Raw genomic sequence first — 26,117 nt, 5'->3', positions numbered from 1 at the left:
TCATATTTCCAGGCATTGAGGATCCTAGTACTGAGTAAGTCTTCTGTCACCCATATCACCAGTTAAAGGCTCAGTGAAGTCATTCCCATAAATAAATGTAGATGTTACAGTAATGACATTCTTTTCATTGTTGCTATTTGTATTATTTTATTTATTTACATTTCACTTGTTATTCTCAGTTTCCTGTCCACAAACCTCAATCCCCTCCCCCTTTCCCCTTTCCTCTATGAGGATGCTCCTTCACCTGCGCACATACTTCTGCCTCAAACCCTAGCCTTCCCAAACCATGGGTGAGGAAGCCTCCACAGGACCAAAGGGCTCACATCTCAGTGATGCCCTTTAAGGCCATTCTTTGCTACATATCCAACTGGAGCCATTGGGACCTTTATGTGTATTTTTTGGTGGGTGGTTTAGTCCCTGGGAGCTTTGAGGCTCTAGGTGGTTGACACTTATTCTTCCTATGGGGTTGCAAATCCCTTCAGCTCCTTCAGTTCTTGCCCTAACTTCTCCATTGGGGACTCCATGCTCAGTCTGATGTTTGGCTGCATGTATTTCCATCTGTACTGGTTGGGCTCTGGAAGAAAGTGGCCATCTTACCAAAAACAATCTACAGCTTCCATGAAATCCCCATCAAAATTCCCACTCAATTCTCCACAGAGATGAAAAAAAGCAATTCTCAAATTTGTAGAATGCAAGTCGATCCATTCTTATCTACTTGTACAAAGCTCAAGTCTGAGTGGATCAAATACCTCCACATAAAACCAGGTACACTGAAACTAATAGAACAGAAAGTGGGGAAGATCTTAGAACAAATGGGCACGGTGAAAATTTTCCTGAACAGAACATCAATCAATGGCTTATGCTCTAAGATCAAGAATCAACAAATGAGACCTCATGAAATTGCAAAGTTTCTGTAAGGCAACGAACACTGTCAAAAGGACAAAATGGCAACCAACAGATTGTGAAGGATCTTTACCAATTCTACATCTGATAGAGGGCTAATATTCAATATATATAAAGAACTCAAGAAGTTAGACTCTAGAGCTTCAAATATCCTATTAAAAATAGGGTACCAAGGTAAACAAAGAATGTTTAACTGAGGAAAACAGAATGGCTGAGAAGCACCTAAATAAATGTTCAACATCTCTAGTCATCAAGGAAACGCAAATCAAAACAACCATAAGATTACACCTCACACCATTCAGAATGGCTAAGATCAAAAACTCAGGTGACAGCAGATGCCGCTGAGGATGTGGAGAAAGAGGAACACTCCACCATTATTGGTGGAATTGCAAGCTTGTACAACCACCCTGAAAATCAGTCTTGTGAGTTGTCAGAAAATTGGACATAGTACTACCTGAGGACCCAGCTATACCACTCCTGGGCATATACACCAAAGATTCTTCAACATGTAACAAGGACACATGCTCCACAATGTTCACCAGAGCTTTATCTATAATAACCAGAATCTGGAAAGAGCCCAGCTGTCTTTCAACTGAAAAATGTATACAGAAAATTTAGTACATTTTATACATGGGGTACTATTCAGCTATTGAAAATATGACTCCATAAAATTCTTATACAAATGGATGGAAGTAGAAAATATCATCCTGAGTGAGGTAACCCAGTCAGAAAAGAACACACATGGTATACACTCACTGATAATCAGATACTAGCCCAAAAGCTCCGAATCCCCAAAAAAACAATCCACAGACCTAATGAAGCTCAAAAAAAAAAAAAAAAAAGGGACAAAAATATGAATGCTTCAGTCCTTCTTAGAAGGAAGTACAAAATACAGGAGGAAATACAGGGACAGTGATTGGTGCAGGGACTGAAGAAAAGGCCATCCAGAGACTGTCCCACCTGGGGATCCATCCCCTTTGCAGCTACCAAACCTCAGCTATTCATTGGATTGAGCACTGGGGCCCCAATGGAGGAGCTAGAGAAAGGACTGAAGGAGCTGAAAGGGTTTGCAACCCCATTTGTAAGAACAACAATATCAACCAAACAATCTCCCCAACGCTTCCAGGGACTGAAACACCAACCAATGAGCACACAATTGGAGAGACCCATGGCTCCAGCCACATATGTAGCAGAGGACGGCATTGTTTGGCATGAGTGGGAGGGGAGGCCTTTGGTCCAGTGAAGGCTCATTTTCACACTGTAGGGGAATGTCAGGGCAATGAGGTGGGAGTGCGTGGTTGGGAATGGAAACATCTTCATTGAAGAAGGGGAGAGGGAAGGGGGTATGAGAGAGGGGGAAAGGGGATAACATTTGAAATGTAAATACATAGAATATGCAACAAAAACGATAAAAACATATATAAATGTATATACATAATATATTGTATATATGACATACTATATTATCTTATACTGTAAATTATAATATATTATATTTTATATAAACTATATATTATATCATTATTAAATATATATATATTATTACACATAAATTAAAAATACATTGTATACAAATTTAATAGTATTCTATTGAGAGAAGCAAAAAAAATGGAAATAACTCAAATACCCTTAGTGAATGAACAAACCAATTATTTGTGCACCTATACACTGGAATATTATTCACTAATGACTGGAAGTCAGTAATGTACATACAACAACACAGACACACTGTGAAAGCATTATGGTAAGTGAAAGAAGTTGTATCTGTACGACTACATGTTGTAGAAGTCCATTTACACGAAATATCCAGAAATAAAAATGTCAGTAAATCAGAAAGCAGATTTGTGGTCTAGAGCAGCTGGTATAGGAAGAGACAAAGCGGGGAGTGATGGCTACTGACTGCTGTGCTTCCGTCCATGGCACTAAAATCCTTCCAGAACCGGTGGGGTGGCTTTATCAGGATTGTGGTGCCCATTTTACTGAACTTTAGGGCATAAAAAGGGTGAGCAGGGCTCATTTTGTGTTGCATGTATTTTAGCACAATTCTTAAAGCCGTCAGAGATGAGAAGTTGTGACCCGGGTGTGAGAAGGACAGAGTATGATCTGGTGGGGGAAGTTTCAAAACATCATCAGAGAGTTGCTCTTAGAACAAATTTTGCAGAACCTTGAGTATCATATGCAGGACTATGTTCTTACACCAACAAAATAAAGAACCATGAAAAGGCTTTACTCAAGGCTCAATTTCATGAGCGTTGTAAAGCTCCTGCAACATTTTGAACAGATGGGTGGCAGACAGGCCACCTAAGCAATGCTTGAGGGAAAAAGAAAACATTAAAATTATCCTAAGAAACGGAATTCTTTTGTGCTGTTTTAAGCAAACTGAAAACCAAAACTCCACACTCCCAGTGATTTTTCGCAAATTCCTCCTACCGTAAAGCTCAAGATCATCCCGATGAACTGGTTTTAAATCCTCCTCCTAGATTACTTGTACGGGGAACGCTGCCTCCACAAACAATTAGTGCATTACAGGCCTAAGCCATTTTTTGAAATGTTTGCTTCTCCTGCTCCCAGTCAGCCCTCAAGCCTCCTCTGAGCTGATTCATGTGTGTAAAAATAAAAGCTAAGATTGCTAGCATTTGATGGCCAAAAGTCAAATGTGACGCCTTCAAGTCTGGCACATAGGGCATAGAGATCCAGCTATATTAATAATAACAACATCAATAATAATAATAATAATATGTATAATTATTTTATTTATATAATTATATACTTATATAATAAATTAATATATTTTATTATTATTATTATTAAAGCCACCAACAGTTAGCACACTGAATATGTCAAGAATGCTGGCAGGAATTCTCTGTGGCCCAGCACTGGCTGACCAGCACAGCTGATGACAAGGCTCCTGGTTCCTATCACTCTTTGCTGGTCTGGGCAGTCTAAATGCTACCCCACCACAAGTCAGCAGTTGGCCAGGCTCGTACAGGGGTCTCACTGCATACCTCCCTATTTGCACACCTGGATTATTTCTAAATTAATGCTAAAAGAAAGTTCTCCTTCCAATGTCAAACTAAGAACTATTTATTTTATTCTAAAACAACCCACACAACAACTGGTATTTATACGGGACTCTTTATGAGCTTCAAAGCATCCCTTCTATTCCGCTCTTCTCCCTTTTTGCTCTCAAATCTCGTGGCTCACCAAGTGCCTGCTGATATGAGAGGTGCTAAGAACACAACAAAGTAAGGGCCATCCTTCAAATGTGTCATCTCCCAGCGCTGGTTCAGAAATAAAGGGCAAAGTTCTGTGCCAAGCACCTGAAATTAGAGACATCACCCCATTCTGAGCAGGTTCTAACTTTGTTTATTCGTATTATGGTAAAAATTAAGGAGTCTCAGAGAAGGCAAGGTAAAAGGGTGCTTGTCGATACTTGTCAAGATGAGCATCAAAAGCATCCAGTTTCTGACAGACTCCCCCTCCCCTTCTCTGAAAAGGAAGCTGTGCCTCCTCCTGCCTGAAAAACTGAGGACCCCACTAGCTTATAGATAAACCACAGTTGTTCTTCATGGTCATGAGCAGATAGTGATATTAGAAGGCAACTGGGTGCTATCTTATTACATACTGAGCCTTACTATGACATTACAATCTTCAACTTCTTTTCAGTCATTAACACTCAGATCTCTTGATGACATGCTCTACAAACATTAAACGTTATGCAAAGTTTGAGGACATGTGGGGTTTTATGCCATTTTACAAGATGGACACATTCTCTGCCTTTGTCTGGTACGTCACTGTAAGATAAAGTCTATGTTTTTAAGATGCAGGTACAATCTGTAAATCCTAAACTGTGTCCTGCTAAGTGAGCCATGTGATAATAATCCCATGTAGGTGTCAGAGATTCTCACTGAAGACTTCGAAAGTAAATAGGACACAAGGTGTCAGCCTCATAGAGAATTTGTCCTTATGTGTTTGCTGGGGGGGGGGGGGGGCATGTGATAAATGTGCTGAGTGAGCAGAAAACAACAGAAGACTGTGGACTAGAAGTAATTAGGCTGTGCTTCTATGCTGTTAATGAGCTTGAATGAATATAAGAAAACCCAGTCCATCTTTGTGGTTTGGGGGTTATTGGAAAATTACAGGCTGAGCTTAATTTCCAAGACTCTGCTTTCTTCTCTGAAAACTGGTTTTTATATACACTTAAACTGCTGTCTTCAGCCATTCCTCCAGATTAATGATCCCTAGACTTTTTAGCCCGACCATTATATCTAAAACCCCAAAGGGGCCTATCAATATAAGGCTCCAGTTTGGAGCACATAGTAGACACTTCATAAAGTCAAATTCGTCTTTCAATAGAGAGACAGCAATTCTATTCCTACATCTGAGCTTCCACAGAAAGGTGATGGATACTTTCTGTCTAGCTCATTTGGAAGGTTACAACATGCTTTTACACGTAACAGTTAAATAGAGTAAGTCGGAAGTTTTAAAATCATGTTTGATTTGCAAACTAAAGTCACTTTGACATCTTGCATCAGAAAAGTCACCACACGTTCCTTCATGCCTGTCCAATAAGCCTCCCTATGTAACCTCCATGATGATGGAATGGAAACACACACAGGACATTCAGCTGTATCTGAAATTCACATATAAAAACCCTGGGCTCAGACAAAGTGCACTGTGGAATTTCATGTGACCATGGATAAGATCAGGAGTTTTTATTGTGACCTACATCAGCTAATAGAGCCCATATGTCAAGGCAAATATACAAACACAAATATATGTTTGTGTGTATGCATATACATCTGTATATATAAGTATATATACATATATGGATATATATACATACATACATACATACATACATATCTACATATAGAAAAATACCACACACACACACACACACACACACACACACGGGGCTATCCAAGTTCTAGATTTGGATGGTGGCAGAAAACAACTTCTGGTTTTGTCTTAATTACCAAACAGAGTCCGGAGACATTTGGGCTGGAAAAATTACTTTTGTGTGTTCTAGGTCTGTTTTGTATCTATTAGCACTCAGAGCAGAACAGGGATGATTAACTGAGACCCCGGCAGCCAAATGGTTTAGAAGGCTCAATTTCAGAGACAAAATTTTCTTCATGACTCTGAGGACAAAGAAAACCTGTCACAGAGAATTAATGAAGACCCTCCTCCCTGTAAAGCACATGAAATCTCCAGCTATTTAGGCAAGTCTGAGTCTAAAACTTGTGGCAATTTTTTCTAAATTAGGCTCCTCTGGTAGAGTGATCTTCATGGCTGAGCCATCTCTCCAGCCCCAAACCGGTAAATCTTATAGGCCATCTGGTCTCTAATTCTCTCCTAGGGAGCAAAAGCAAAATTATCTAGAAGTGCTGTGGGAAAAGAAATAGCCTGGTAACCATATAAGCCAAAAACTGAACTCAACTTCAGATATTAAGAAATATTTGAGTACTGGAGAGGCGGAGCAAAGAAATACATGACAAACAAGGTGCCCTCAAAGCCAAAAGCTGTGGCATGGAATCAAAGGGCTTTAGGGATGCACAACTTAAGAAAGAAATGCAGAGTTCTGAGATCCAAACACACTGTACAGGCAGCAGACACCAGGCTCCCTGCCACCCAAAACAGAGTGAAGGTGGCTTTTGCTCACATCACACAAGAGGCCACCAGGTGTCAGTGCCAGCTAGGAAAATAAAAAGCAACTTCAGGGGACCTTTTAAACTGTTTCTGTAAATTCTCATGAATTTATAGTGTTATATTGTATACAGGGCCCTGATTCGAAATATAAAGAGAACAGATGTAGGGGTTCTTAAGCACCTCGAAGGTTGTTAATGAACATGGTAGATGAATTTCCATCTTGTTTATGAAATAGGGGAATACACATTGGGAGACAGAAGCAAAGGTTTCTGGTAGACAGTAAATAATTTTAAGAAACTTGAGTATCAAGAACAGTTCCAGTTCTCCATTTTCATGATGTGTAGGAAGTGCTATCTTGATACATGAACATCCTTTAGTTCCAAAAGATGTGAAGGCTTCTTCACATGGCCCTTGCCAGTGACCTCACCTCTGGCATTTTGTAAGTTTGTTGGGTTTTTGTTTTGCTTGATAAATGAAGGAGAGTCTGTGTGTGGAGAAAGTAGAAAGCATCACTTAGAGTGGCTGTGTGCTAGAAAGCTAGGAAGAAGACAGCCATTCAGTAGCCAAGCACCTGGAAAGATCTGATTCCTTATAGATTCATGGGTCACTTGCAAAGGCTGGGTTGTCTCCATGGGAAAGAGTTCCTGTCCTGCCAACTGGGTTTTGTTCATTCGTGCGTTTGTTCTTTTGTTTTAGGGTCAAAGTCTTACCATTTAGCCCTGGTTGGCTTGGAATACAATATGCACACCAGGCCAGCCTGCACTGTAGCCATATTCCCAACTCGAATGCTTATCCTTTTTTCCTTCATCTTTACATTGAGTTTGCATTATGTACCCCAGTCCAACTCATCCCCCACTCCCCTTGTACCCATCCTCCATCTTTGCAGCCTCCCACAACAGAAAAAAAATATATCTCACTGTGGAAACTGTAGTGTGTCATAGTGAGTCACACAGTATACCCTTTGTCCACTGTCCTTTCCTTGCAAATGTTCATTGCAATGAGCGATTGGTTTGCTACAAGGCCTCTGGCTTCTTCTACACAATCAATAGGAACCTGCCAAGGTGAGGTGTAGGACCCACTTTCCCAAGTGTTTCAACTGGTAAGGGACATGGACAGTTCTGCCACTCCCATGATCAAAGGGCCAGCTCCTCCGTCTGCCATATATGGTGAGGGACAAGGAAGAAGAAGACATCCCTCCCTCACCAATGCCACCAAACAATAGAGACGAGGCAGAGATGGCTCTCCCAAACTTCTACTCTCAGGGCCAGCTGGGCTGCAATTCCAACAGTGTTGGTGGAAAGAGGGCAAGGGGGTGTGGCTAGCTAGACATGGGGCCAGTTCTTCATACCTCTCAGACATCAACGTGTCCCCAGGTGGCAGCCCAGACCACAGAAGCATGTCTGAACATTTGTGGTAACAGGCTCCTGATGCTGCAGGGCCACGGACCCAGACATGACCCCTGGTGGCAGCACAGGCCAGGACCCCACCATGATCCCATCATCTGTAACTTACACCCATCAGTCCCCAGCTCTATCTCTACTCATTGTGCGTACACCCTTCTGTCTCTCTCTCCGTTTCTCTACCACTTACCTGCTTCTCTTCATAGAGCCAGGGGAAGGGAGGTATCTCTGGGTGTCTGGGGTCACCTCAGGAGTGTTCTCAGGAGTGCTATTCCGAGCTTGTGTATGGGGCCAGACAGGGGTCATCTCAGGCATGGTCTGTCCCCTAGGCCTTTGTGGAGTTGGACTGGTGGCCATCTCAGGCTAGCTCCCTGTCTTGGCCCATGGCACTGGGCTTGTCCCCGGCCCACCGAGTAGCCCCATGTGAGGGTTATCAGTGTCAGGCTCACTCTAACCTGGGGTTCTTCTAGTCTCTGGCTTGCTCCCCACACTGGGAGCCTGTCATGGGGTAGGCGCTAGCTGGTCATCTCAAGCGCGCTTATTCCCCAGGATGCTGGGTTACTAATTTAGCCGTCCGTGGATCATAACACTGAACAGAGACATAGTCTGTTTCCTCTCTGCCACCTACCGGCAAACATTCGACACAGCAGCAATGGCTCAAGGGGCAGGGCCTTAAGATTATTTCAATGCCTCTCTTCCCAACCCTATGAAATCAATGTCCCCCTCCCCCAAAGCTACAGTCTCAAAAACCTTTTTCAGGGAACTGAAAGATGAGTCAGATTCTTTAAAAAAAAAAAAAAAAAAAAAAAAAAAAAAAAAAGAAGGTAAGGAAGGAAGGGAGGAAGGAAGGAAGGAAGGAAGAAAGAAAGGAAGGAAGAAAGAAAAGAAAAAATCAAAGCACGGTTCAGTTTATTTAGAGAATTGCCTCTACCACGAAGAATCAGATCAAACAAACCACTCCTCATGGAACCGGAATTGCTCTGGATTGACAGGCTTTGCCCAAGAGGCAATTCCATGTGTTTCTATTTTAAAGAGCACTGGGGTCTTGTGAAAACCTCACCTGTGCCTTCTTATTTTCATAACCAATTGCCAATCATTCACTAAAACAGTAAAACAAAGTATCGTCAAGAAAATAAAAGCCACTGTTACTAAATCCACTCCCACACAGATGTGTTCTTTTGTCTTAACAGTTCTCTTATGGGGTTAAATATGCATTGTATCTGTGAGTAGGAAGAAGCTCATGGCAGAGTGCCTAAACCTCTTAGCCTCTACCTTTCTTCTATAAAAGTTTCTAAGCAGATCCAGAAACGGGTACAAATAAACAGATGCATGCTGCTTAAAAGGAAGTTTCCAGAAACAAAACTTCCAGCAGCAAAACTTTCAATGGAGGCAAATTTTGCTTCTATTTTGTCTAAGGAGATTAAACCTGTTGCAAGGTTACAGTGCTGTAATAAAGTCATAAAATCGTTCATTCTTTTTTCCTGTCTTTGTTGGGGGTGGAGTAGGTTAAAGGCAAAATTACACTTGGCGCTGATTTATGAAAGTTAAATTCATATTTTTCAATTTTATTATAAGGAAATAAGGCCCAAAAAAAGGCTATAGAGACTCGTGAAGGGATTAGTTAATCGGTTACGAAGCTGGCTTCAAACCTGGAGTACAGAAACCAGGTAGCTGGGGATGCAGATACAGTTTTATGGTAGAGACTAGGGGCTAAGCAGGAGGTGGCCACAGCTCCAAAATACTAATGTCACTGTCACCTAGAACAGAATCAGATGAGGAAAACACTCCACCGGCTATAAGAATTGTTCTAAGCATGTCAGTCTGAGTGTGGGAGTGAGAAAAAGAAGAGTCTCTACAAAGCCTCTGCGGTAAAGCCAGCTGTACCCCTTGGGCAGTTCATCTGCCTTGAGCACCTTATAGCCTGTGTCTCATCTAAGAGGCAGCATTTAATAGGATGTACCTGGGAAAGAAGGCTGTGTCCAGAGGTGAGGTTTTGGATTTTTTTGGGGGGGGAGAGGGTGTTCGCTTGTTTGTTTGTTTGTTTTTGAGGCTTTTCACTTCAACTCACCCACATCCGGTTTGCTTTGTGTACAGAGCAAGAAGTCTAGGAGACACTACCACTACCATCCCCAGCCCAACCCCCACTGTCCCTAACAAGCAATTGTCTGGTAGAAAGGTGAATGCTGGAAGAAGAAAGAAGATGTGTTACAACGTTTATTATGGCCATCAAGTTTCAAGTAGCATAGGCCAACCACATGTTGCCTGAGGCCAGGCAATTAGAATGAAGGTTGCCACTTGGCCAAGATAAGACATTAGGCTTTTCAAATCAAGGACACAGTGACTGAGCTGTACTTGTTTTGTTTTGGACCAAATTCAAACCAAAAGTTTGGGAGGGCAAAGGGAATTAGGAGTATACCCTCTCTGGTAGAACTGTGATTGTGGAATCTGCCCACAAGGATAAGTAAGAAGAAAATCACAAAGGCAAGACATGTATGTGTGTTTTATCCTCCTGGAATGTTTTCACTTACATTTTGTAACTCTTGTTCTTTGCCAAAAATAGTTACCTGAACAAGCCAATTGCCTGGTTTACCTTAAGCTTCACCAAGTAGTAGCACATTTCTACAGAAAACCAGCAGATATAATTTAGGCTCTAGAGATCCAAAATTTAAAATTACATATATTTCAGCGACTGGCATGAAATTGTAGTTTTTAACTTATATCCTCTAAGGAGAAGGAGAAAAAAAAAATCACATCTCAGCTACTCAACAGGAAAGATAACCTATGGGGAAAATATTGTATAGCTCCCAGAGATCAAGCAAATTGACTTTACAAAAAGTGAGAAGTGATTAGGCAAAAGACAACACTGTGAATAAAAGATGGCTTATGGAAGCAGCTGTCAAGGTGGAAAAGTTTACCAGATTATACCTTATTTGTACTGAAACTAGATAGCATCTAAATATTGCAGACCAATACACCATCTAAGGCATTTACTTAATTAGGAGATGAAAGCCTTTCTGGCATGAGACATATTTGGTGCCCCAATTCTGTGTGTGTGTGTGTGTGTGTGTGTGTGTGTGTGTGTGTGTGTGTGTGATAGAGAGAGAGAGAGAGAGAGAGAGAGAGAGAGAGAGAGACATGCATTTGTGTCTGTACACTATTGGAATTCCATGAAGATTATATAATAACCTTTCAAGCTTATGGAAAGGTAAGATAATCAGTGGACCCACAAATTTCTCATATAATAGCGTGTGGGGGGCATGAGAAACAGTGGTAGATACTGTGGTAGCCTGAAGAAAATGGCTCCCATAGGCTCATAGGGAGTAGCACTATTAGGAGGTGTGGCCTTGTTGGAGGAAGTGTGTCACTGGGGTAGGGTTTGAAGTTTCAGAAGCTCAAGCCAGGCCCCAGTGGCTCACTCTCTTCCTGCTGCCTGTGGATGCGGGTCTAGAACGGGCGCTTCTAAAGCACAATGTCGGGCTGCAGGCTTCCTGCCTCCAAGATAATGGACAAAACCTCTAACCTGCAAGATCGTCCCCAATTAAATAATAAAAGTTACTATGGTTATGGTGTCTTTTGGCAGCAATAAAAATCCTAAAATGGATGCCTTCAAAGCAGGAGGAAGATTATGGAAAAGACAGGAAGGGGATTATGTTTAATATCTGCCTTACAAATTAATAGCTTAAAATAACAAGAGTCCATTTCTTCGTAGAGCTTCTGAAGGTCAGGAATCTGGCTGGGAGAATCAAATCTGTAGTTAGGTCACATTACAGACAAGAGCCACAGAAGTAGCCATCTGATTGGAGGATCTCCTTCCAATTCCACTCATAGGGCATGTGGCCACATCATAACTTGTTTTTGCCAAGTAGGTTTCTTCATAGACTCCTCAGTGGAAAGCTGCTTCTTTGGAAACAAGAGCCACAGTTACCAAGAAAGCCATAGAGAGGCTTAGAGTCAAACATGACATTACACTGTTATTTGTTTATACCTGCAACAAATACCAGCCCTGGAAGAATGTTGGAAAGGATATTATGAATACTGACATCTATACAAGTAGGCAGAAGATTACCTTAAGAATAATAATAAAATAAAATAAGGTCATACAATAAGCCTTTTCAGGAGAACCTTTCTATTGTGGCCAAAGGGATGACTTCTTCAGTAAAATGTTGCTAGTTTCTGACCCGAGTCAAGACCTAAAGATGGTAAGAAAAAGCCTGATACATGGGAGGAAATTAGCTCCCCCTACCCAGGAATGATAAGAAAACTGATAAAGAAGGAGCTTGGGTAGGAAAGCAATCAGATCAATTATGAACTAAGAGTTCAAGGAGTATGCCTTGGGGAAATTGCTACCTCTCACTTAAGAGGCTTTATATCTAGTCCTCAGAAGGGAAGGAAGTGTGTAATTCTGTTTTCTCCTAGCATAATCTTACTGCTCTATATTTCTGAGTGATTAGGTTGGCTTCCAGCTATAAATTCCCACTGGAAACTTCAAGACCCACATAGCTAGAGAGGTGGAAGCCCATTAGCCACAGACCTATCAATGGCTTCCAAACAGACAGGCTCTCTAGAGGTCATCATCTAGAGGTCAACCTCCACAGAGTAAGTGGTGCTTGAACAGTGGTTCACAAAGGGCCACCACTGGGAATTGCACAGTACAAACAGAACCATGTGCCTCAAATGGTTCTAAAGGCAAATTGTATTTGTTATGGTCACTGACCTAAATTATAGGTTTGACCAGAACCAGAGTATTTGGGGTTTTGTCTGTACTTAGATCAAGGCTTAAAAGATTAAGTATGACCACAGTAGTTGTGAGACAGATCGGCGAGTTCTATGATGTTTCTCCTATCAGGGCTACAATGGAAAAACCTCTTGCTTGAACTATAAACCAGTCTACCTGCCTCCTAAGAAACTAAGTAGAGTTGAAATGGCTAGTTTACCCAGGTTTTCTAAAAGAGCATGACTTGCAACTGGTCCTTTCTTGAAGCACATCTATCTGGAACCTCAAGCACTTTTTGAAAGTCTGGCTGCCATGAAGCTAGAAATGCCTCCTTGAGGATATCAAGGCTCAGGAAGAAGCTGGAAGAGCTCCTGAGGTGACAGCAATCTGCTGCTCAGTGGGTTTAAGTGTAGAATGTTTTCCAAGACCCTGACCCAGCTACTGATAGACTACAGTATCCTATGAGACTCTGAGGAAACCATATCTCAGCTTTTTCAACCTTCACTGATATGAAAGATAACAATAAGTGATTATTTTACATCAGTATCTAAATAGTCCCTGAGAAAAGTGAAAACTTTATCCAACCCATTATTAATAGAAAAGGGATTTCAATGAAAATGTTTGCTGGTATCTAAAGTACTTCTGTATGATTTGTTTACATTTTGAAGCCCCTAAAATCTAATAGTTAAATTTTCACTTAATTTTATATGCAAGCCTCTTCCAGAACTTTCTCCCCTCCCACTGATGTCAAATAAGACAATCCCCTGCTATTCATGTAGTGGGACCCATGCACCTACCCATGTACACTCTTTGGTTGGTGGTTTAGTTCCTGGGAACTCTAAGTGGCTTGGTTCGGTTCCTTGATATTGTTCTTCCTATTGGACTGTAATCCCCTTCAGCTCCTTCAGTCCTTGCCTAACTCTTTTATCAGGGTCCCAGGCTCAGTCCAGTGGCTGACTATGAGTGTCTGCATCTGTATTAGTCAGGTGCTGGCAGAACCTCTCAGGGGACAGCCATACCAGGCTCCTGTCACCAAGCTCTTCCTGGCATCTGCAATAGTGTCTGGGTTTGATGTCTGCAGATGAGATTGATCCCAAGGTGGGGCAGTCTCTGAATGACCTTCCCTTCAGTCTCTGTTCCATTTTTTGACCTTGCATTTTCTTCAGTCTGGAACAATTCTGGGTTAAAGATTTTGAGTTGGGCAGGTGGCCCCATTCCTCAACTGGGGGCCATGCCTATCTACTGGAGGTGGTCTTTTCAGGTAATATCTCCCCTCTATTGGGTATCTAGGAAAATGTCATTCCCACTGGCCTTTACATCTGGGTCATCACCAATGTAGCTATATGGCTTAGCCTTCTTCTGCATGGTTGAGGGTAATTATCCTTATAAGAGTGACCCTGGTATCTTCAAGCACATTGAGGTCATCTGGAAAGCCTCTTAAATGTACTAATACCAAGCAAACACAGACAAATTCCATTTAAACCACTAAGAGAAGGCTCAGGTACTGGTGTTTTAAAAGAGCTCCTTTAAGGATTCTAATGCGCAATTAGACGAATTTCTTACCTATATTATTTTTATATCTAACCAGTCCTTCTATTTTTTTAATAACAGCTTTCGGTGCCTCTTGGTACTTGTCTATTTACACATGTAAGCTTTATAACACAGTAATACTTAAAATGGTCTCAGATCTGTTTTAGAGGACATCTTCTAGACAGGAACATCGAAAACTACTAGAAATAAAAGGGCACTGAGGAGAACTTGTCTGTCCTGAAAATGAAGTCTCGATTATCACCATCATCCTGAGTGTACTCACTTGGCCTCAAGAGTTTGGTAATGACTTACAAGACTCTTGTTCAACCCAAGTACTACTGAATGCCCTCTAGACTAGAGTTGGCAAACTACTGCACCAACACAACTCAGAAACATCTCTAAAATACCTCAGATCATTAGTGTCAAGCTAACATCTCTTGAAAAGTGACAGAAAACGTAGATAGCAAAATAGGCTTAAAGATACTATCTTCTCGAATGTCATCACAATAGCATCCGATAACTGTCCACATGGCTCTAAAAGGCCCTGTCCTTTAAAATGTAGTCTTCTCCGGATTTCCAGTTTCCCCCTTCCCTTTAAAAACCTAAGACGTGTGCCTATGTATATATAGCTTTCTATCTCTTTATGTAACCAATGGTCCACATCCTTTATTTTTCACACCCAGGATCTATAATTTCCTCTCAGGCTTGTATTCTCATGCTAACTGTGTTACCCAAAAACAACCTGTTTGCAGTGTCCCACACATAGGCTAAAGGCAGCCTGCCCGAAGTTGGCTCTGACTGGGAAATAAAATTGCCAATTCCCAATGGCTGGGCAGAGAGACAGAGGTGGGACTTGCAGATTTCTGGAGCAAGGGATGAAGAGAGAGGAAAGAGAAAGTTGCATGACAGGTAAGCAGAAATGTCAGACGTAAGAACCCACCAAAATGTAAAAATCTAGAAAAGTGGGCCCAGGGGCCACTCACCCACTGAGTCTGAAGTACCAGAGATGAAATATAGATTTTAAAAGGTATTAACTCAGGAATATGAGCAGGAAAAGTGGGCTAGCCAGCTCGAATTAGGGAGAAGCCCAGCTGTTGAGACAGTAAGGCATATTAACACTGTGTGTGTGTGTGTGTGTGTGTGTGTGTGTGTGTGTGTGTGTGTGTGTGTGTTTGATTCATAAGTCCAGAGAACTCTGGAGAGTGGCAAGATGTTCGATCACCCACCAGGAGCTAAGAGCAGAATAGCTATTCACTGTTACATCATCAGCCTAATGAACTATAATTAAAAACTAAAATATATACATGTTTTTTCACACCAGGGCCTTCTTATTCATGCTTAACATAGATAGATAGATAGATAGATAGATAGATAGATAGATAGATAGATAGATAGATAGATAGATGATAGATAGATAGATGATAGATAGATAGATGATAGATAGATAGATGATAGATAGATAGATGATAGATAGATAGATGCATACATATATACATAGATATAGGCATATATTAATATATACATTATGAAATGAACAAACATATTTTCATTACCTCACTTGCTTATCATTTTGTAGCAAAACTACAAAGAAAAGATAAAATTTATTCTTTCAGCAATTTTCCAGTATATATGTAGTCATTAGGCTGCACAACAGCCCTGCAGAACTCACTGATCCTTTCGGAAATGCTCCCCATGACCAGCAGTTCTAAATTCGTGAGTGACTGCAGTTTCTTACTGGAGTAATAGAAAGACTTCTGCAGCAGTTCCCCCACTGGCCAATCCCTGTTTCTGAGCAACAGACCTGCCATCATCTGTAGGCAATAGAAAGCTCTTTAGAACTAGGACCTTCTCAACCAGGCCAGGAAAGGAGTGTGGAACATGCAAGACTGTTTATTCCAATAGATAAGACTGCTTTCCTTTCTTCTGATGACACTATCATAACCAAAATTCCATAAAATAGAAATTTCGTGTGGAAATAAAGTATGCTTATGTATGATAACATAGCTCAAATATGTAAATTTCAAACCAACTAAGCTTTTTTAGGCAAAATAGCTAGCTGTTTTTTTATACAAAAACTATTCTATGTGACACATACAAAGGACATTGAGTTCCCTCAATTAGTACTGAGTTAGTTTTCTATCATCAAAATGGAAAGTATCTAGTACAGAAAGTAGCTCTTGAAAGAATTGTTATAGATAAGCTATTGTTATAAATAAATGTGGCCTTGGTTGGTCCAGTATTGGGGATGGTTAAGATATGTCTTCACATTAATAGTCTAAGAAGCTCAAGTTTTAAATGGCTGTTGACCTGTCATCTAGTGTATCTGAAAATATGCAATGTACCCAAAAATGTTGAAATAGTAAGAAATTTTGCAGAATTACTCTAAAATCTGCGACTGTAACAGGTCTTCTCAGAGCCCTCACTGAGGTCTAGCAAGAAGAGAGATTTGGTTTACAAAGAACACCCATACTTTTAGCCCACATAGAAGAAAGGAAGACCATAAAAATCTCTCTCTCTCTCTCTCTCTCTCTCTCTCTCTCTCTCTCTCTCTCTCTCTCTCTCACACACACACACACACACACACACACACACACACACACACACACAAAACAAAAACAAAAACAAAAAACAAAAATAAAAACACCTTTCAACCAACAAATAATCAAAAATGTTTCAGTCTCTTTATCTTCTTAATTTGGGGATTTGAGAGATACTGAATTCTCCCTTCCATGTTTGTAAGATGTGAGGCTAAATGTAGAACAGAAGATAAGAGATGACCTTCAAAGACATGTTGAACATTTTCTCCACTGGCTTTTTCTAAATACCCCAAACTATGATCTCTCTGACCAGAAAGGAGATGATGAACTCAAGGAAAAGATTTGATCACTGGCTACAGCCTGGTGACAAAAAAGAAATGAAGCCAGACTTTTGAACTAAATTGGGATACAGCCATTTTGGAGAATATTAAGCTAATCACTACCCTAGGAACCACTGGCTAGACAAGATAATTTGCTTTGTCAGTAATAATTGTCTTAGTCAGGGTTGCTATTCCTGCAGAAAACATCATGACAAGAATCAAGTTGGGGAGAAAAGGGTTTATTCAGCTTACACTTCCACATTGCTGTTCATCACCAAAGGATGTCAGGACTGGAACTCAAGCAGGTCAGGAAGCAGGAGCTGATGCAGAGGTCATGGAGAGATGTTACTTACTGGCTTGCTTCCCCTGGCTTGCTCAGCCTGCTTTCTTACAGAACCCAGGTCTACCAGCCCAGGGATGGCTCCACCCACAATGTGCTGGGCCCTTCCCCCTTGATCACTAGTTGAGAAAATGCCTTACAGCTGGATCTCATGGAGGCATTTCCTCAACTGAGGCTCCTTTCTCTGTGATAACTCCAGCTTGTGTCAAGTTGACCCAAAACTAGCCAATGCACCTACAGAGCTTAAAAGTAACTTATGATCTCTAAGAACCCTGAGTGCAGCCTTCCTTTCCTCAGTTAGGTATGTGTTATGAGGGTGGTGACAATCTACTGGATTACTAAATTCTAAAAGTGGCATCTATGTAAATTTTTTTAATTTGTCAAGTCTACTATTGTTAACCATTGGTAACCATCAAGTTTAAATATATCGTGATTATTGATTCACTGACTATACTTTTAAAAAAATGTGTTTCGTTTTCTTTATCCCTTTTGTGGTGGTTTGAATATGCTTGGCCCATAAGAAGTGGCACTAATAGGAGGTGTTGCCTTGTTGGAGAAAGTGGGTCACTGTGGGGCTTGGCTTTGAGGCTCTATCCTCAGGCTCCACCCAGTGTGGAAGAGACACTCCACCTGGCTGCCTGCAGAAAACAGACTCCTTTTGGCCGTCTTTGGATCAATGTAGAAAACTCTCAGCTCCTTCTCCAGCACCATGTCTTGCTGCACACAGCCATGTTTCTTACCATGATGATAAAGGACGGAGCCTCTGAACCTGTAAGCCAGCCCCAAATAAATGTTGTCCTTCATAAGAGTTGCCTTGGTCATGCTGTCTCTTCACAGCAAAAATACAAAAATAAAAAATAAAAAACTAAAACACCCTTTTTCTTTAAACACACCTGGTACTATGAAAATGGTAACCTAGCCTCCTCGCTGATAACTTTTGAGAAACCAAGGGAGGATTTAGTCAATAAAGGTCTTGATGGCCCTCTTAGCACCACTAAGTGTAGAGTTTCATGACCCGATCTGATGTCTCCTAAAAATCCCCACTAAGTACCACTAAACAGTAAATCTGTTCTAGGCTTTTCATGATGAAAAAGCAGACCACCAACACAGTGTCACACCCAGCCTCTCCTCTTGCTGGTTTTGTCCAGTTCCATGGTCTCCTAACATGCCAAGAGCATGTTTGCTTTTCATTTGTTAAGGGGTTATTTAAGCCACAGATGTGGGTGGGTGGCAGGAACTCAGCACTTTTCTTCTTTGGCGATAAGGACGGCCATCAACAAATCGCATATGGCTCCTATTAGAGGAAATGGAAGGCACGTGTCTAATTTGGAGGGTAAAATTGGAAAAATTGAAACAGCTGCAGCTAGTGACCCTCTGTTCTGAATGCATGTCGAATGAGGTGAATAGTTCAGACTCTTCTTCTGACCTACCTAGATGACTTCCCTGTCGCGGGACTCTCATCCCTTTCTATCTGGCTTACAAGGCCTAGGGTTTTCTCTGAGCTGGTTTTAGTTTAGTAACCATTTCTTTCTCATCATGGAAGAAGAAATCTGGAAAAGTGCACTTCACATTAAATCTATTGGTACCAATGGTGAACAGTAACATGTCAGAGTCAGCAGAATGTGTGTAACCAATGATCAGAATCTTTTGAAGTGACCCACACATATAATCGATGCAGCTGAGTAAACATAAAATTCACTTTTCTTTCAATTATGAATTAATGATTTAATCTAGTGATTGTTGAATGTCTCAATATGCCAATAATTGGTTTTTAAAAAACAAAATTCTCATTCACTAGGATTTTATATTCTAGGAAAGAGCAGCAAGACAATTGTCTTACACATAAAATCATGGAGGCAGAGATATGGTATTCATTATTATTCTGTCTGTGCTCAAAAAAATATTGACTATATGAATAAAATGTTTCTAATATATGTGTAAATGCCAAGAAAAGACCGTGGAAACAAGCCATAAAGTTGGATGGAAAATGATGGCTCATTGGTCCAGAAATTCATGTCAATGAATGAGACTGGCCAAGAAGAATGTGTGTAGTCTGACAGGCTTTGGAGAGGTCCATGTCTAAGAGACAGCCATGGGATGGGGAGACATCGAGATGTTCTGAGATGTGAGAAGGAGGAGATTGATGTCACTGGAGAAACACACACACACACACACACACACACACACACACACACACACACACACACACACACCTGCTCCATTAAGAAAATTTAAAAATACCAGGTCAAAATGTTTTAATGATAGACTTGGAGAGAGGGAGAGAGGGAAAGGGAGGGAGAGAAAAAGGAGCGAGGGGGAGGAGGAGAAAAAGAGGAACCGTGTGTGTGTGTGTGTGTGTGTGTGTGTGAGAGAGAGAGAGAGAGAGAGAGAGAGAGAGATAGATAGACAGAGACAGAGATATTGAGAGGGGAGTGGTAGGGTGGGTAGGAGGGAGGGAGGGACAGACACACAAAATCTCTTCGGACCTTCTATGTGGCTAGATGCTTCCCTTACAACCTCAGCAAGACTTGAGCAACAAAGACAGGCAAAGTATCTATACCTGCACATAGTATCTATGACGCAAGTGGGACAAAAGGCATTGTGTCACTAAAGTGTCACTAAAATGCTAAGCTTTCCTAGAATTCAGGGAAGTTAAGTTTAAAATGATATGTTTTCAATTTTATCATGCTAGCTTTTTAGCATCCTTCATCCTGTTATCAAGTGCTAGAGGGAGAGAAACTAAGGGACTGAAAACTAATAAACAATTCAAGAAAACACAGGAAGAAGTTAATATTGGTTCAGTGATTTTTATTTCAGGTTTGAAAGTTTAACTTTGTGTTATAAACTTATTGTATGCTCTTAGGTGGTACATCACATAGTTAATTAACAATGTTTTGTGGTGTTTTGAAAAGTACAATAAAATTTGGACTCTCTCCTGAACAAATTTTACAACTGGCTTCAAAAATTGATTATCACAGAGTAAAAAGGCTCCGAAATTATTATTCATATACATTTCTGTGATAAAGGATGGAATAAAAAAACAATTGGTGAAATGTGCCAAAACTAAAAGATAACTATACAGTTTATAATGTTCACTGTTCATTTCTTATTCAGAAGTCTCACAGTGAGTTCGGTGTGTAATCTATTCTCTGATAAGAACATAAAATTTTACCTTGATCCTAAAGTAAAATGTTTTTACTAAAGACACACAATAATCTAAAGTGGGTCTTGAAATGATCAGGTGAGGCTACCGTCAAAAGAAAGAATAGTAGAAATGTTAATAATAACTACTACATATATACACTGGCATAAACATATACGGAAATACATACATGCACACACGCATACACACATGCACACAGTCTGCATTAATATTCTCAAAGCTGAGGTCAGGATTATGCCTTTGGGCTGTTAAAACATTATTTCAATAGGACTGCGTGGGTTTCTGTGCTCAGAGGTGTCATGTCATGAATTTTAGGTCCTTACAAGGTTATTAAAGTTAACCACTGCACGCCTGATCAGAGGACTTCCCTCCAAATATACTCACATATATTCTAACATATGCTCTGGGGTGGGCTCCAAATCCTGGAAAAACTTTTTAATTCACAACTAAATTTAAAGCTAAGACTTGCTATGTATCAGCCACATATGTGAATTGTTTCTTTCTTATACCTAAAGGAGGCAGGAGAGCATGCCCACCGGAGGGAAATGCTCTTAGAGGAGGCAGGTCTATGAGAGAGACATCTGAATGCTATTATCAGGTTGGTTTATGGGAATAAAAATTCTCAAGGCCTGTGGCTGTTTATGTTAAATATGAGGAAGGGAACACACACAATTCCATAGCTCAAAATAACTGGTCCACAGTGTAGGGAAAAACTCTAAGGAAACAAAATTCTTCTCATCCCCTATTGAGATGACTCATGTATCTTCATGGCCTGCTTACCTTCATTTTCTCTGCAAACTTACCACTTTTCCACCCATGGAGAATGCGTAGACACTGAATTGATTTATGAATCTGAACCACCTTTGCCACCTACATGAAAAATATTTCTCACATAGTTTTTCTCAGCTGTTACCTTTCCTGACAGGGTATCAAAGGCTATGGCAGATGAATCCTTCACCCCCATGGTGACCATGGGTGTTGGCATTTGTAACGCTGCATATTTCTGTCATCACCCACGAGCCTGAAGCACAGAAGAAAGCTCTGTGTGAACCGAAGGAAAGGCAGCTGTTGCTGTCTGTAGAAGAAAATGAAACCGACCCCTGCAGTGTACAATCTCAGCATCTCCTTTCCGAGAATAAGGGGGAACTGGAGAGCAACGGAGCTTCTGCCTAGAGAGTGATACATTGGACCCTGGACTCAATATGTTCTCTGACCAATATCCTAAGCAGAGGGGGCTGGTGGAAGGTCATGGATGCCTCCCATTCCAGCTTTGGAGTCCTGTCTGAGGTAGTACTCAGAAACTCCTTGAGTTGACTTTGTGTAACAGGACATAGAAGTGAAAATAATTTCTAACAGTGTTTATACTACAGAGAAACATGGTCAACCTAAGGAAATAGAAGGAAACAAATATGAATAAGGTACCTACTAAGTTCTGCTACCTGTCTGCTGACACGTCCATTACCCCCACTAAGCTCCATTACCTGTCCACTGACATCTATTACAACATCTTATGAAAAGACAATTAAAGACATTTTCTACCTTGAGAAGAGAAAGAGGTGGGGGAGAGATATAAATGGGGAGAAAGGAGGAAAGGGGATGAGAATCAGAGAGCAGAGAGAGGGGGAGAAAGAGAAGAAGAGAGGAGAGAAACACACATACACAGAGAGAGAGAGAGAGAGAGAGAGAGAGAGAGAGAGAGAGAGAGAGAGAGAGAATCATAGGACAAGGAAACACTTTATACATAGATTCGTTTTTGAATGTTAGAGCTAGGAATCACTGCAAATTAAAATTTCTAAACCCTTAATTCTTGGTGAAGAGGCTGAAGCTCAGAAATGAATTCATCTTTAGCACTGTAGTAATAGTAGTTACAATGATATAGCGTGTAAAAGTAACATTAATTTACTATATGTAATTGTCATCTTGGAGGCTTACTGCAGAATAAGCTCACTCTTTCCAGTTTTCTGAACTCTGATTGACTTGTTCAACTCAGCTTTTCTGGCTCAAACTCCTCTTCGAGCTGACTGATTCAAACCAGATTCTCTCGGCTTCTGACTAAATTGCTCTGCTTGGAAAGACTGCCCCTGAGCTCCACCAATTAAACTGAGATCATTAAACTTAAACCTCTCTCTCTCTCTGTCTCTGTCTCTCTGTGTCTTTCTCTGTGTCTCTCTCTCTGTCTCTCTGTCTCTCTCTCTCTCTCTCTCTCTCTCTCTCTCTCTCTCTCTCTCTCTCCACATCCCTTATGTTGCCTCTCATTCCTCTCTCCTTTAAGAGTCCCATCTCTGACTTATTCTATCAAATCGCTTGGCACTTTGTCTATCCCTCAGTTAGACATCACTTTCAAACATGACTGCTTCCTTCTAAAAGATAACCTTATTTTCAGTGTTTGGGATTAAAGATGTATACTGTGGGTTGTCTGTAATCTAGCATGATCACACAGACCTAGAAAGTCTTTGGATGTGATCCCTTGCCAGAACAGCCTTGCTGCTGCATTAAAGTTCAGCTACATCATGGTGCTTGGAAGTATAAGTAACTATATTCTATATTCTTGTGGTTAAGGGGCTCTGGCTTCCAACTGGGGGTCTGTGATCTCTGGTGCATTGGTGGCTAATCAGAAGGATATGCTACCTCTAGATAGATAGTGCAGTGGAAGCATGAGAAATACAACCTGGTCTCGGGAGAAGTACAAGAATATCCACAAGTCCTCATGAATACCTTCAGACAATCCCTGAACCATGATCATATAAACTCACGTGGTTACAGTAGTTTATATGAATCACAACTGATACACCTACTAAAGAATTACGTGAAATCTTACACCTATACAGTTACTACGTAGGAGATTTGGGTTCGCATCATAAGTACCCCCATATAATACTTGGAAGCTATGAAAGCACACTTTCTGTGACATGCACACCATCATAGCATCTGGAATACACTGACCTTCTAGTAGAACATCTTTTGCCTGGTTTTCCTCTAATAGTTTCTTCATATATCAGTACCTTGTGCTCCCCATTTCTAATCACGGTTCTGAGAGAAACAGAACCAATACAAAAAGGCCATGTTGATTACTGTGAGTTCATGCCATTAGGGGCTGAGAAATCCCAGAATATCATCTGTCACTGAGGGCAGAATCGAGTCATCCCAGAGCAACATGTTTTTGTTCTTTAGGCCTGATCTTATGATAGCAGATTTTCCTGAGTCAGTCACCTGATTCACATGCCAGTCTCATCCTCCAAGACCATCATTTACACAGAAATATCTCACCAGCTACTTCCTGTCACTGACTCAGTTGAGTTGGTAGTCAAAATTATGATTTTTGTCAAATCTTTCTTCAACCGCCACCTGATATGGATACTGAAGGCTGCCCCCCCCCCAGCAGAGCTGTAGCCATTTTATTCTGAGCCTGTCAATCATATCATATTGTTACAGATGCAGAAAGATGCCTTGACTCAGAGCAGACCCAAGCTGACCACATACTTTGTTTTGTTATGTTCTGAGGATAATTAATTTTAAGAAATAATACAACCATAAGTTCCACTTAGGACAAATCAGAATAAAGGTCAGTTAGAAAAGTTCTGTCTCATTAGCCAAAAAAGCTTGACTCAGAGGTGACCACAGGACAGTGCTTTCTGCAACTCCACATGAGCTCGTTGTGGTTTTTGCCTGTATAAACTGGCCAGGGAAAACATTTGTGGTCGCAGTCAGCTCCTGAGTTTGGTCAATTGCCTCGATCAGTCATCTTGGAGTGTGTGTTCAATAAGGCAGCCCTGTTTCACTGAGATCTGAGACTGAGTACTTTGCTTGGCAATTCCCAGACTTCAACATTGAACTTCAAAGTCTTTATCTTTTCCTCCTAGGAAAATCAACCTCAAGTAAACAGGAGCCATTTCCCTTCATCTACTACTACAACATTGTAACACATACACACACACACACACACACACACACACACACACACATTCTTAATAAATGTAATAAAAATTTTTAAAAAGAGTGTAGCCATTTTCAACAGTAGTCCACAGTTATTGCATGCTCTCGGCTCCCTCTGGGTTATTTACAAAATAGGCTCATATTCTTTCTATCCTAAGATGTTCACTCAGATACAAGGGTCAGTCCTACTCCCGAGTGCTTTCTGTGCTTCAGGCACATCTGTACTTAACATAGGACAAAAGAAGATCTACAGAATGAAAGATGTGTCCCCCTCACGCTGATTCAATAATAAAAAAAAAAAAATGACTTTGCAGAACAACTGGTGTCTGTGAGAGAGAAACAGACAGACAGACAGAGACAGAAAGGGACAGAGAGACAGAGAGAACAGCATATTCAGGCACTGGAAAATAAAGGGCTGCCTATGTTATGCAGCTCTACCATACAGAAAGTGTGGTGCATTTACACAATGGAGCACTACTCCGCTATTAAAAACAATGACTTCATGAAATTCCTGGGCAAATAGATGGAACTTGAAGCTCTCATCCTGAGTGAGGTAACCCAGTCACAAAAGAACACACATGGTATGCACTCACTGATAAGCAGATACTAGCCCCACAAGCTTGGAATGCCCAAGAAACAATTCACAGAACTTATGAAGCTCAAGGAGAAGGAAAGCCATTGTGAGAATGCCTCAGTACTTCTTAGAAGGGAGAACTAAACACTCACGGGAGGAAATAAAGGGACAAATAGAGGAGCAGGGATCAGAGAAAAGATCATCCAGACACTGCCTCACCTGGGGATCCACCCCATATGCAGACACCAAACCCAGGCACTACTGCTGATGCCAAGAAGTGCTTCCTGGTAGGAACATGATATGGATGCCTCCTCAAAGTTCTCCCAGAGCCATACTGATACAGAGGAGGATGCTTCCAGCTAACCATCAGACTGAACACAGGGACCCCAATGAAGGAGCTAGAGAAAGGACTGAAGGAGCTGAAAGGGTCTGCAACCCCATGGGAAGAACAAAATGATCAACTAACCAAACCCACGGCAGTTCCCAGAGACTAAAACACCAACCAATGAGTTTGCAGGGAGAGACCCATGGCCCCAGGTGCATATGCAGCAGAGGATAGCATTCTCTGACATCAATGAGAGGAGAAGACTTTGATCCAGGGAAGTCTTTTTTTCCCAAGGTGGGAGAGGGAGGATCTTCATGGAGGCAATGGGAGGGAGGGATGGGATGGTAGAAAGGGGAGAACACTGGAAATGTAAACACAGAAAATAATGAACTAAAAATATTAATTAATAAGTATGAAGTCATCAGAGGACATATGAATCTATTTGAAATAAGTTCTCAAGCTGGGTGTGCTAGCATGTGCCTTTATTCCCAGCACTGGGGAGCCAAGCAGATCTCAGGGCTACATAGTGAGATGCTATCTATAAAAGAAATTAAGAAGGAAAGAAGGAAGGAATGAATGAATGAAAGGAAGGAAGGAAAGAGGGAAGAAAGAAAGAAAGAAAGGAAGGAAGGAAGGAAGGAAGGAAGGAGGAAGGGAGGAAAGAAGGAAAGAGAAAGAAAAGAAACAAAGAGGAGAAAAAATAAAGAGAAGGAAAAAACAAAAGAA

Source organism: Micromys minutus (genome assembly GCF_963924665.1).
Source record: "Micromys minutus genome assembly, chromosome: 33".
Taxonomy (NCBI): domain Eukaryota; kingdom Metazoa; phylum Chordata; class Mammalia; order Rodentia; family Muridae; genus Micromys; species Micromys minutus.
This window is presented reverse-complemented; position numbering follows the sequence as displayed.